Genomic DNA, 14,690 nt, shown 5'->3' with positions numbered 1-14,690 from the left:
CAAGGCTCCGTCCATTCAGAGAGAGCTCCAACCAGTAGGTGAATACAGACTGGGAAATGGTCACTGGGATGAAGGTCGTCAGTGACTTCCAACTCAACAGAGTCCACAAGAGCTGGAAAACAAATATCGATGACAGAATGATACAGTGGCAGCACAGAAATGAGTGGGTGTGCGCTTATTGAGAATGCAAGCTAATGAGACGTCATGAGCTCTCCAAAACCTGAACCTGAGGGAAAGTAGAGGTCGAACCTCAAATACATGACACGAACTGAAGATTCCCAGTAGGAGAGATACTCAGGAGAGTTGTTCTAGAAAATCAATGAGAGCCTAAGAGTCAATCACATCTTGTGGAGGTAAATATAGCGAGCACACAGTGATCTTCTGACATATACGAACTTCAACTGCAACCACTTGCAGCTCAGTAAGTAGGGTGAGAGTACAGTAGCGGTGATCGTTATGGACAAATACAGCGACCCATCGCTTGTAATTTTCCCCAGTCAGATCATCCTTGCAATAGAGCTGACAGACCAGCAGTACAGGGCTATCAGACACTATAAAATGTGTTTCCTGCAAACACAAGCAGACAGGGCGTTCCTGCGCTATGCGTTCCTGAATCTACAAGGTGAAGCAGGGTAAATTGCTGGTATGTGAATGAAATAAAAAATAATAAGCATGTGAAACTTACATTTTGATTTTCCTCATATTGGACAATAATGGAAGTTTCTAATTGTATGGTTTAAACAGAATATCTGGCAAATGTCTACCTTCACAATCCACACACTGCCACAGTCGTTAACCGAAATTCTCATGTACTCTTTCAAGCATTTCGTCTGGTATTCTTGCAGTTTCTGCCTCAATATTGTTCTGTAGGTCTTCCAGGTTGTTTGGACAGTTGGAATACACCTTTGACTTCAGTTAGCCCAAAAGAGAAAAATCACATATGGCTCAGTCCAGTGATCGTGTCGGCCACTTGAGATTCCCCCATCCGAAAGATAAGCCTTCCAGGAAACGTTTGTCTCAAAAAATTCATGGTAATGCCTGATGTGTGTGCAGTGGCACCGTCTTGTTGAAACCGGGTATCCTGTAACCGCATTAGCTCAAAAGCAGGCTGTAAAAGCTCTTGCACTACAATTATGTAACGAGCTGAATTCACAGTTACAGCATGACAATTTTCCTGGAAAAAGTAAGGGCCAATGACGCCTACTCGGGATATGGAGCACAACACAGTGACATGGTCTGAGTGAAGGAGTCTGTGGTGAATTTTCCTGGGGTTCGTGTAGCTCCAGTACCGCTTATTCTTTCGTTTACACGCCCAGTGAGGTGAAAATGTACCTCATCAGAAAAACCACATTTGCGTCACGTGGTATGGTCTTCACAAGATATTCTTCGTGTGTCATAATTCGATCTTCTTCCTGCGCTGTTCTGGTGTTCTGCCACCGCAGATTTGTTGTATTATTTTGAGACAGATGTGTTCAGAATAATCTTGTGCTTCTTGGACGCCCAGTCCCACCTACATACACATTCGCACCAGATTTCATAAACTCCGGCTGCATGAAACTTGTCAATTGTATCTTCGTCAAGCCAGAAAGTCTTTTATTTTCTTTTGCTACGAAAAACTGGCTTAATACCTGCCCGACGGAGAATTCTGACCTGGCGTTCTGTAACCCCTTGTACATATGGTAACAGGACGGTGTTCCGTGTTTCGTTCTGCATATCCCTACTGCCCTCCACCTTTAGCGCCATAGTTTTATGTGTCATCCTCATGTCATAGCCATTAGCTCCAAAAATGGACCTGAGGGTCTGTAGTTCAGCTTGGAGATTGTGTTCATCGCTGATCCTGTATGCTCTGTTAGTTAGAGTTTGCAAAGCCGATTCCTTTTGCATAGGATGGTGGTGGTAGGATGCATGCAGATACTTGTCCGTTTTGGTGGACTTTCTATAAACTCTGTGTCCAGGCTTCGCATCAGGCTTACGGGAAACTTCCACGTCGAGAAAAGACAATACCCCGTTATTTTCTGTCTCCTTGGTAAAGCGAATTTTGCTGTGCTGGTAATTGAGATGTTGGTGGAAGTTCTGAAGCTCTTCTTCTCCGTGTGGCCAGACAACAAAGGTGTCGTCAACGTATCGTTTTCTGGGCATAATGGTGCGGACTAGAGTGCTGTTTCTTCGAACGCTTGCATAAAAATGTCTGCTGCAACAGGCGATAGAGGGGAACCCATAGCTACACCGTCCGTCTCATCATAGAAATCCCCTTTACACCTGAAATAGGTAGTCGTCAAACAGTGGCGCATTAGCTCGCAGATATTAGGCGCCTTTCGTTCCTCTAAGATGTTCATGGTGTCTTTCACGGATACACTCGTGAATAAAGACCATGCCGAAGCTGATCATCAGATCCGTGACAGAGACACGCTTTTCTTCCAAAAGTGCTACAAACTGGGTGGAGTTATTGACATATGAATCTGTGTTGATTAATAGAGGTCCAAGGACTGAGATCGTTGAGAGGCACTCCTCAGTCCACCGAGGTACAAGTTCCCTCTTAAGATAGCCTGAAGAACTTGGAATGGATAAGTCAGCGGCAAGATGGATCACTTATGTGATATGGTCTACCCACATCTGAATGCTTTTGCAGTCTTTAAACATAGCCAGTTGGCTGAACAGCGTCTTAGATGGCCCTGCTGACCATCGATTTTGGTAGCTTCCTTTCAGGTAATGCTCCATTCAGTAGGTTAATGTGGAGTGGGTAATGGTCACCCGAATGAAGGTTGTCAGTAACTTCCCACTGAACACAGGCCAACAGGGCTGGAGAGCAGGTAGAGATGTCAATGGCTGAGAACGATCAAGTAGCAGCACATAAATTAGTTGGAATGCCTGTATTCAATAGGCACAGCTCCTAAGACCCCATGAGGCTCATTGTCAGTAGAGGTCGAGTCCTACAGGATATGATGGGCACTGAAGTCTCCCAAGAGGAGAAATGATCGAGGGAGTTGTTCTATCCGTGACAGTTCAGAGCCTATTTCATCATACATGGGTAAATACTGTGAGTAAACTGTGATCTCTAACACACATGAATTTCAACCGCTACTGCTTGCATGTCAGTAGCCAGAGGGAGAACAGAGGAGTGGTGTGCGTTAGTAACAAACACAGCGACCACTTGCTTCGTTCTTTCCCCCTCTGTTTGTCTTTGTGGCAGCATTTATAGCCTTGTAGCTCTGGGATGTTAGTGTATTTAAAATGTGTTTCATTGTAAGCTCAAGCACTAGGGGTGTGCCTGTTCCAGGAGTTTCAGTTCGTCCACATGCGTCCTGAGCCCATTAGTTCCACTCCAGTATGGGAGCCGTTTCGACCGTGTGTTTTTAATGTTACCACTGGGAAAGTGAAGCACTTATAATAGTGAGTGGGTTTGGAGGGTCTGGCTGGAGCCGATACATCTAACTCAATGATGGTTGGTTGGTTTGGGGGATTAAAGGGACCAGACTGCTACGGTCATCGGTCCCTTTTTCCAAATACAAAGAACACCCACAGAGAATAAAAACGAGGAACAGAATAGATCACAGACGATACAGAACAAGGGAAACTTAGACAAAGACAAGACAAAACGAACTAAAATCACACATAGTGTGCCGGTGGTTGGCCGACCATAGAAATAAAAAAAGGAAAAGCCAACCACTTAGAAACACATTAAAAAATCAGTTGAAAATCATAGGCCAAAGGCCAGAATCAACACAAAACAATAAAATAAAACAGAAACACTCAGATTAAATGATAAAATACCCCTGCCCGAATAAAACGTAAAACTAAGTCAGCCATAGCGAAGTCGTGTGTTAAAAGGGCAGGGAGCGTATCAGGCAGCGCAAATGCCTGCCTGACCACAGCTAAAAGGGGGCAGGCCATCAAAATGTGGGCCACAGTCAAAGCCGCCCCACAGCGACATAGAGGAGGGTCCTCCCGGCACAGTAAGTAACTGTGTGTCAGCCGGGAGTGGCCAATGCGGAGCCCGCAAAGAACTACTGAGTCCCTGCGAGTGGCTCGCAGGGATGACCGCCACACAACCGTCGTCTCCTTGACAGCACGAAGTTTATTGCGCGTTGTCAGTGCGCGCCATTCATCGTCCCATAGCGCCAAAATTTTGCGGCGGAAGACTGCCCGCAAATCAGTCTCTGGGAGGCCAACGTCCAGAGATGGCTTACTGGTGGCCTCTTTCGCCAGGCGGTCAACATGTTCATTACCCGGGATACCGACATGACCGGAGGTCCACACAAAGACCACAGAGCGGCCGCAACAGGCAAGAGTATGCAGAGACTCTGGGATAGCCATCACCAGACGAGAACGAGGGAAACACTGGTCGAGAGCTCGTAAACTGCTCAGGGAATCGCTACAGATAACGAAGGACTCACCTGAGCAGGAGCGGATATACTCTAGGGCACGAAAGATGGCGACCAGCTCAGCAGTGTAAACGCTGCAGCCATCCTGCAAGGAATGTTGTTCGGAATGGTCCCCTAGAGTTAACGCATAACCGACACGACCAGCAACCATCGAACCGTCAGTGTAAACAATTCCAGAGCCCTGATACGTGGCCAGGATGGAATAAAAGCGGCGGCGGAAGGCCTCTGGAGGGACTGAGTCCTTCGGGCCCTGTACCAAGTCGAGCCGAAGGCAAGGGCGACGAACACACCATGGGGGGGGGGGGGGGTGTTATGCAAAGTAGCCCGGAAAGGAGGTGGAACAGTGAAAACCTGAAGCCCAGAGAGAAGCTCTTTGACGCGGACCGCTATTGTACAACTGGACCGGGGCCGACGTTCTAGCAGACGGACGACCGATCGCGGGAACAGGAGACGATAGTTAGGATGCCCGGGCAAGCTTAGAACGTGGGCAGCATAAGCGGCCAGCAAACGTTGACGTCGTAACCGCAGTGGAGGGACACCTGCCTCCACTAGTACGCTGTCCACAGGGCTGGTGCGGAAAGCACCAGTGGCAAGGCGTATCCCGCTGTGGAGAATTGGGTCCAGCACCCGTAACGCAGATGGGGATGCTGAGCCATAAGCCAGGCTCCCATAATCCAGACGGATTAACGCCTGGTAGAGCCGCAACAGGGTAGATCGGTCGGCGCCCCAGCGGGTGTGGCTCAAGCATCTCAGAGCGTTTAGATGCCGCCAACACGTCTGTTTAAGCTGCCGGATATGAGGCAGCCAAGTCAACCGGGCATCGAAAACCACCCCCAAAAACCTGTAGGTCTCCACCACAGCAAGAAGTTCGTTGTTAAGAGAAAGCCGCGGCTCAGGATGGACCGTTCGGCGCCGGCAGAAATGCATAACGCGGGTCTTGGCAGCCGAAAACTGAAAACCATGCGCTACAGCCCAAGACTGCGCTACAGCCCAAGACTGCGCCTTGCGCATAGCGCCCTGTAGCTGACGTTCATCAGCTGCGATGCCAGTAGAGCTGTAGTAAAGGCAGAAGTCGTCAGCATACAGGGAAGCGGAGACAGAATTCCCCACGGCCGCAGCAAGCCCGTTAATGGCTATTAAAAACAGGCAGACACTTAAAACAGAAACCTGCGGCACGCCGTTCTCATGGACGTGGGAGGAACTATAGGAGGCTGCGACTTGCACGCGGAAGGTACGATACGACAGGAAATTGCGGATAAAAATCGGCAGAGGGCCCCGAAGACCCCATCCATGAAGCGTAGAAACGATGTGATGATGCCATGTCGTATCGTACGCCTTCCACATGTCGAAAAAGACAGCGACCAGGTGCTGACGGCGGGCAAAGGCAGTACAGATGGCCGACTCTAGGCTCACCAGATTGTCGGCGGCGGAGCGGCCTTTACGGAACCCGCCCTGAGACAGAGCCAGAAGGCCCCGAGACTCCAGTACCCAATTCAAGCGCCGGCTCACCATCCGTTCGAGAAGCTTGCAAAGAACGTTGGTGAGGCTAATGGGGCGATAGCTGTCCACCTCCAAAGGGCTCTTGCCCGGTTTCAAAACGGGGATGACAATGCCCTCCCGCCATTGCGACGGAAACTCACCCTCGACCCAGAGACGGTTGTAAAGGTCGAGGAGGCGTCGCTTGCAGTCCCCTGAAAGGTGTTTCAGCATCTGACAGTGGATGCGATCGGGCCCGGGTGTGGTATCAGTGCAAGCAGCAAGGGCACTGTGAAATTCCCATTCACTGAATGGAGCATTGTAGGATTCAGAAGTGTTTGTGCGAAAAGAAAGACTCCGACGTTCCATCCGCTCTTTAATGGAGCGGAAGGCCTGGGGGTAAGTCGCAGAGGCGGAACTCATAGCAAAATGCTCTGCTAAGCGATTTGCAATGACGTCGGAGTCAGTACAAACTGCTCCATTCAGTGAGAGCGCAGGGACGCTGGCAGGGGTCCGATGGCCGTAGACGCGTCGAATCTTGGCCCAGACCTGCGATGGAGTGACATGGAGGCCAATGGTGGACACATACTGCTCCCAGCACTCCTTCTTGCCTTGGCGGATAAGGAGGCGGGCCCGCGCACGCAGCCGCTTGAAGGCGATAAGGTGGTCTATGGAGGGATGTCGCTTGTGACGCTGGAGCGCCCGCCGGCGATCTTTAATCGCTTCAGCGATCTCAGGCGACCACCAAGGCACAGCCCTCCGCCGAGGGGACCCAGAGGAACGGGGAATGGCAGATTCGGCGGCAGTAACGATGCCGGTGGTGACCGATTGAACCACCGCATCAATGTCATCAGTAGAGAGAGGCTCAATAGCGGCAGTGGAGGAGAACAAGGCCCAGTTAGCCTTATTCATGGCCCATCTGCAAGGGCGCCCAGAAGAGTGACGCTGTGGTAGTGACAGAAAGATCGGAAAGTGGTCACTACCATACAGGTCGTCATGCACACTCCATTGGACAGACGGTAAGAGGCTAGGGCTACAGATTGAAAGGTCAATGGCGGAGTAGGTGCCATGCGCCACACTGAAGTGTGTGAAGACACCATCATTTAACAGCGAGAGATCGAGCTGCGACAATAAATGCTCAACAATGGCGCCTCGACCTGTTGCAACTGACCCACCCCACAGAGGGTTATGGGCGTTGAAGTCGCCCAATAGCAAGAAAGGTGGCGGCAATTGGGCCACCAGTGCAGCCAGGACATGCTGCGAGACATCACCATACAGTGGAAGGTAAAGACTGCAGACGGTAACAGCCTGTGGCGTCCATACCCGTACAGCGACAGCCTCTAAAGGCCTCTGGAGAGGGACAGACTCGCTGTGCAGAGCGTGAAGGACATATATGCAGACGCCGCCAGACACCCTTTCATAAGCTGCCCGGTTCTAATAAGCCCGATAGCCACGGAGGGTGGGGGTTCGCATTGCTGGAAACCAAGTTTCCTGCAGAGCAATGCAGAAGAAAGGGTGAAGGCTGATAAGTTGGCGGAGCTCAGCTAGATGGTGGAAGAAACCGCTGCAGTTCCACTGGAGGATGGTATCGTCCATGGCTGAGAAAGGCGTGACGGGACTGGGAAGGCAGATTACGCCACTGGGTCACCTGCTGCCTCCGATTGAGCACCTGTACTAGTGCTATCCGTGGCGTCTGAGGGACCAGCGAGATCGAGGTCCTCAGCGGACGCAAGAATCTCCACCTCATCCTCAGACGCAGAGTTGGAAGAGTGCAGTGGGACAGGTGCCACCGCAACGTCAGGATGCTTGGGAGCCATTTTCTTCGACTGCTTCGCACGCTGTGCCTTTGGAGGGTCTGGCCGGGAGGGCCCCACTGAGTCAGTCTCAGGGACGGACGACGACCGTGAAGCCCTATGACCAGCGACCGGTTGCTGTCTCAAAAATTTGCGGGTGTCCGCTTTGGCACTGGGCAAAGCCAGGGATGGGAGGGCCCCAAGGGACCCCTTTCTGGCTAGAGTAGCCAAAGAAGTCTCACGCTTCTCCGGCTGGGAATGGGGGACGAATGTCCCCGATGGTTGGGGTGGTGTTGCTCCTGGGGTAGATGGAGCAACAGAGGGGCAAGTGCCCCCCACATCCAAGGGGGCCGGTTCATTGTGACATAGCTGAGAGGCAACAGGACGTGACGACACGGAGAGGGTCAGACCGCTGTTGCAGCAGCGGCATAGGTGGATGTCATGGGCACGGGATGTAGCCGCTCATATTTCCGCCTTGCCTCGGTGTAGGTCAGGCGGTTCAGAGTCTTATATTCCATTATCTTCCTTTCTTTCAGGAAGATCCTACAGTCCGGCGAGCAGGGGGAATGGTGTTCTCCGCAGTTAACACAGATAGGAGGCGGGGCACATGGAGTATCAGGATGCGAAGGACGTCCACAATCCCGACACGTGATGCTGGAAGTACAGCGAGATGACATGTGCCCGAACTTCCAGCATTTAAAACACCGAATCGGAGGAGGGATATATGGCTTCACATCACAACGGTAAACCATCACCTTAACCTTTTCGGGTTAGACATCACCCTCAAAGGCCAAGATGAAGGCACCGGTGGCTACCTGATTATCCCTCGGACCCCGATGGACGCGCTGGACGAAGTGAACACCTCGTCGTTCGAGGTTGGCGCGTAATTCATCGTCGGACTGCAGAAGAAGATCCCTGTGGAATATAATACCCTGGACCATGTTGAGACTCTTCTGCGGCGTGATGCTAACTGAAACATCCCCCAACTTGTCACAATTGAGCAACCTCTGTGACTGGGCAGAGGATGCCGTTTGGAGGAGCACAGAACCAGAGCGCATCCTTGACAAGCCCTCCACCTCCCCGAACTTGTCCTCTAAATGCTCCACAAAAAACTGGGGCTTGGTTGACATAAACGATTCCCCATCAACTCGCGTACACACAAGGAACCGGGGTGAATAGTCTCCACTGCCTTCTTTTGCCATACGTTTCTCCCATGGAGTGGCCAGGGAGGGAAATGATCGTGGTTCGTATTTCCTGCCGTTGAGGTTAGATCTCGATCGCTTAGAGACTGCTGGTGGTGGCCCACCAGCGAGAGATGATGTACCACGCTTCATTGCGGGTCATCCGCCCTGATGCCACCTACTCCGACCAAGGGCCCTCCCCACGGGCGCCACCCAGCCGCAGCAATAGCCATCTGGCAGGACGGCCATTGCCGGGAGTCCTGATGCCCCAAGGAGATGGGCATCTACTCCTTGGCATACGTGGGGAGTTAACGGCGCAGGCATCAGTAGAGCGATCCCTGTGTTGTCAGGGGGCTACAACCAAGAGGGTACATGGCGGCCCCACCACAACGGACTGGCTACCGTGCTGGATCTTAGGTGCAAAACTGTCCAAGGTCGTCGTCGCAGTTAAAAGAAACACTGCAGAGTGCAGCGTGGGAACCGCACCCAGGGACGTATCCTCGCCCAAGAGATGGAAAACGAGCGGGACACCATTGCAACGACGAAAAAGCCGGCTAAAGGGCTCAATGCCCGACGGATACAGTGCACCATGTAAGGCGCCCTTCCCCAATAGGCTCGCTCTTCGGAAGAATTTAGAGAGATGGAGGTCAAACCCGAGAGGGGACCATCACTTAATGCCGAAACAAGTGAGACTCCTTTTAGTCGCCTCTTACGACAGGCAGGAATACCGCGGGCCTATTCGAACCCCTGAACCCGCAGGGGGATAACTCAATGATGTCCTCCATATCAGTCAGATGTGCCAGAAAGAAGTCTGAAGGCACCCGTGACAGCTTTAGACTTGAATGTCATGATCCTTTACCTGCACCCTGTCCCTGCATGGCAGAGGGCACAGAGAGTCACTCTGCTTTTCATGCACCTTCTGGACGCACATTGCAGAACTGTTGGTGGTCTTTTCTGTTGTAGTTGCTTGGATTGCTTTGTCTTTACTCACTTTGCCTTGGCAAGCACAGTTGCAAGTACAGGCGCTTGTGGTGTACAGTGGCACATTGGATGTAGTCTGCATCGAAGTGTCCACCTTGGGAACAGATTTCTGCACCACAGAAGAGTACGAAAGAAATGGAGTTCCATCGCCTTATGTTATTTTTGGCTTCAGCATAGGGGTCTATTTGGTCACTTTTAATTCCTGTATTTTGCGTTCTTCAGCAAAAACAGGACAGTCTCAGCACAAGACTGGGTAACTCTGGGAGCAGTTGATGGAGATCGCTAGAGATGGCCAGTGGCCCAGCGTAATGGGCTGCTTTCCTACACTTCTTGCAGGTCACGTCACCTCCAAACCTCATGGCTCTATGGGCAAAGCCATCGAATTTATAGCTACGCATATGGTTTGCTATGTAAGTTTTAACTGTTAGTCGAAGCAAGTCTGCCATGATATATTCACTCAGCATTGGACAATTGAATGTGACAATGAAGATGCCAGTCTTTTCAGCTTCTCCATTAGTCATTCGCGTTTGTTGTTCCACACCAACTATCCCCTGTAATAGACATTCTTGTTTCAACTCTACTGTGTCCTTATCCATGATATCATGGCATATGCCCACACCTCTGCTTGAGCCGAGAAATGTGTGCATCTCAACAACGATATCATAGTCTCTGAATATCTGTGATTTCTTGAAAAGTTCCTCCTGCTTTGACCAATTAGTTTTGACTAACAAGGAACTATTCTTCAAACTTTTAATAGATTCTGAAGTGGCAGCAAGCCCTTCCAAGTGTCTGCGGATATAGAAAGGGGACAAACGTTCCCTCTTTCCTCTGAAACTCTCTATTATTTATGATGCGTGGGCCCTGTTACTTAAGTCCAAATGATTCCTATTATCAGGAGGGCTAGACTTCGTCATTCTTTTGGATGAATGGCTGTGAGTACTCCCAGACGATACACCCATCACTGAGACGAGAAGAAGATGTTGAGCATTCCATCTCACCCACGAACCTGAGTTAGCCTTTTAGTACAGAGGTTTGGGTGTTTTCCCAGAGGTTGCACACTAACGACTATTCCTCTTCAACAGCCATGCATCTCATCAGCGCACAGCGTACCTTGAGATTCCAAGGGTTTTTACCAACCTTGCTATCTGGACACACAAGCCAAGATCCCTGTTCCCTGTGGCACACAACATTCCATCCCTGAACCACGTGGTGGTCTCTGAAGCATGCCCAGACTTTACAGCGCTTATCACTCTCCAGGAACCCTGGCGTCAAGAAACCTGTACCCAGCATACGAATTCTGAGTCCCTGAGGGCACTGACTACCCGTACTACTTGGTTGCAGCAGGGGTTAGTGCACCCCCTGAATACTGTGACAGTTGTACCAGGCGTCCAGCGGCATCAGTTCAGCTCAGCTAGCGGCAGGTAGAAGTTTCCAAGTCATATTATCAGTGTTTGTGAGTTATTCACCTCACACCGTCAAACTCTGGTAAACCGGAGAGGTAGCAGTACTTTTCTGGGCTCATCAGTGGTCTTCACCACACCTTATTTCGTAAGAAAGAATTTCAAGGCTTCAGCCAGTTGTTTTTCCACCACATCAGCAGGCTGATAGGTGTTGTTGTGAAACTTTTCCTCAGTCTTACGAAATGAACCTGAACTTTTTCAATGATGTAATGGTTTCTCGTCGCTTAATTGATACTGTTGAGTTTACTGGCGTGAGATGGGGCAATCTTCTCTGGGTTTGTTCCGTTTTCCGCAAAGACGGGATTGTGGCTGTTAGTCACTTTGAAAGCGACCGTGGCATTGGCCTGGCTTGCCCTGGCTTCGCGCTGGCTGGAGACGACTTCGAGAAAATGTTAATAAAGCTGACCCATATGAGCAAACTCAAGAAGTAATAATTCAGTTTTGAGCTCTAAAATCCAACTGTAATTTCTCGCTTTCTCTGGTTATTTGGAACTACCCTCACATTTGCTACACAAGCCGCCACATTACTAAATGATGAGAATCGTGGTTGCAGGTTAGAGGCGGCACATGCAGTTTCCAAACCAAAAAGAGTGGTAGGATGAAGAAGTAGGACAAAATGAAAAAGTCAATACTATGATGAAAAACACATGTAAAGTAATTTTTTAAAGAAATTGCAATTAAACCAACTTATTGAATACAAACAACAGTCAAATTCATTTTGATAAAATTTAGAAATAAACTTCAAAGCGAAGAGAATCGAACCCCCTTTCTTCAACGGTCCATGGATGTATCTTAACCACTAAACTACCCCAGTGTCCTGCACTACACTGCTATGACTTCCTACAACCAGTCGTAACGACTATTTCCTACGTGCAAAACGTTCGGCCTCGCGTACAGTGCTTATTTAATGTAGTCCGGTCTCTGTGATGATAAGGACTCTAATTATGCGACACCAAATCGCATCTTGTGGGAGAGGATCCAGCAGTATTTACTTAGTTCTGTGCATGTGTTGTTGTTCGTTATTATGCCTTAGAGAAAGCGAAATAAAAGAGGCAGACCTGGGAGTCGGTATCCAAAATTGTAAACACATTGCCGGCCGCGGTGGTCTAGCGGTTCTAGGCGCTCAGGCCGGAGCCGCGCGACTGCTACGGTCGCAGGTTCGAATCCTGCCTCGGGCATGGATGTGTGTGATGTCCTTAGGTTAGTTAGGTTTAAGTAGTTCTAAGTTCTAGGGGACTAATGACCACAGATGTTAAGTCCCATAGTGCTCAGAGCAATTTGAACCATTTTTTTTTGCAAACACATCAATGAAGAAAGCCGGCCAAGGAAATGGAAGTGGACAGTTCAAATGTTGTGTGAGTTTGGCAATGACGTGACACTGAGCGCTGTGATAGGAGAAAACCAGCTCCAGTGTGTGAATTGACAACCCGAAAGTAATTTTAATCAGACTATAATAAGAATCAGCATAAAATCCCTGAAAGTAGTTAGACATGGATTTACTATTTTCTGCCTCTCTGTACTTAAGTATTTGGTAGACATGGGTCAACAGGCATACAATTGTCGGGAGCATCCCTGGATTTAGCAATTCGTGAACATGGGCGGATTTTGATGTAGAAACATTTTTGGAGGATGATTTTGGGGTAATTTTTATCGGTATCAATAGATGCAGAATGTCGAGGGGTAGGTATCGAGGAAGGAATGCCAACTGGTATAGAGAAAGGAACATTGATAGATGAGGATTCTGCCTGCTTGCTGGACGATTTTATGGGAGGTATTGGGTTGGTACTAAGTTGGTAGTGTTTTTCACTAAATTTAGTGAACACAACAGATACACATAACAGAGATTTAAGTGAGTAGCAATATATTCTCCTCCACTATTTACAACAGTCTGCCAAAGCTGGAGTAAGTTCTCGATTCCGCGACTGTAGAAATCACATGATTTTGAGCATAAGTACTTGTTGAGTGATGTTCGGAGAGCATTTCATGTGGAAAGGAAGTTGTTTGAAGGTTGCTCATAGAGAGCGGAAAAGGTGAAAGCCTGAGGGTGCAGTATCAGGTGAAAAAGATGGGCACGGAATCACTTCCCAACATAACCCTGTATAGCGTTCTTTGTCAGTATAGCAGAATGCGGGTTGGCGGTGTTGTGACGTAGCATGATTTCAGACAGTCTTCCTGATCGTTGTTTTTGGGCTGCGTCTGCAAGACGTCCCAGTTGCTGACAATAAGTCAGCAGTGATGGTTACACCTCGGTGAAGCAAATCGTAGTATGCCACACCGTCGCTGTCCGACCAGATCTTTTGTGGGCGCAGGCAGGTCTTTGTGTGGACCGCTGCTGCTTTGTTTGGGCTGAACCTCACCTCTATTCACCTTATGTTACCATAGAGACACCATCTCTTGTCACCAGAAACCGTACGGGATAGGAATGGTTGGAGTTGCCAACTGATAACCAAGAAGCTGATTTCTGTTATTTTGGCTTATGCCATTCGGTATCCATACACCAGATTTTTTAGCCTTCCTCCATTGCATGCATATGTCGTACAATCGTGGAATGTTGACAGTTCATCACACATGCCAGTTTTCCAGTACACTGATGTGGGGCGTTGTGGATTAATATGTCCAAACGATCTTCTTCAAACACCGCAGGTCTTCCTGAACGTGGAAAGTAACTAATGTCAAAACGATGATCTTTAACCCTGAAACCGACATATCGGCCTGAAAGACCGTCAGTATTTTTGAAATATGAACTGTGTCAACGCTGATCTGTTCTTCGGTTCCCCCCACAGTACCTTCACATTCTTAAGTCATATACGTAGCATAGGCATTGTAGTTCAGCTTACGGCTTCTAACTGTCAGCTACGCTGTAATTTCGTAAACCCTACAGGTCTGTCAGGCCGGGTATGTCGAATTAGGTTTGAAATCAAAGTCTGATAGAGCGGATGTTTCGTAGCATCTGTGATTTAGTTTTTCGACTACTTCTTACTTTTGTGATGTGTCCTCTTTTGTTTGTTTTAGAAGATTCCATGATGGCTAGCACTTCTGGGTGTGTTCGTAAGTCAACCAGAGGCCCAGGATATGAGAGAATGCGGTGCAGTGACGCCAGTTTTGAGAAAAAAAAATCTGGGTGGCTACAGGAAAGCAGCGATGAAATTGAATATTCTGATTCTGATTTTAGAATAACCGACGAGAGAGATGATTATCAGAGAAGAAAAAATAATGGCAAAAGGCTGATATTAAGTGAGAGTCGCGATGACGATGACGATGACGTCGACGATTGTGGAAATGTACTTGAAGACGCGCAAATGGAGAACAAAGCAAACATGGCAGATATTTTTCTCGGGAAAAGGAACAAAAAAGCTTTTGTATGGAATAGACTGGAACCAACAAGAGCCGTCAGAACATGGTAATCTGACATTCGTA

Source organism: Schistocerca nitens, chromosome 9, assembly GCF_023898315.1.
Source record: "Schistocerca nitens isolate TAMUIC-IGC-003100 chromosome 9, iqSchNite1.1, whole genome shotgun sequence".
NCBI lineage: Eukaryota > Metazoa > Arthropoda > Insecta > Orthoptera > Acrididae > Schistocerca > Schistocerca nitens.
This window is presented reverse-complemented; position numbering follows the sequence as displayed.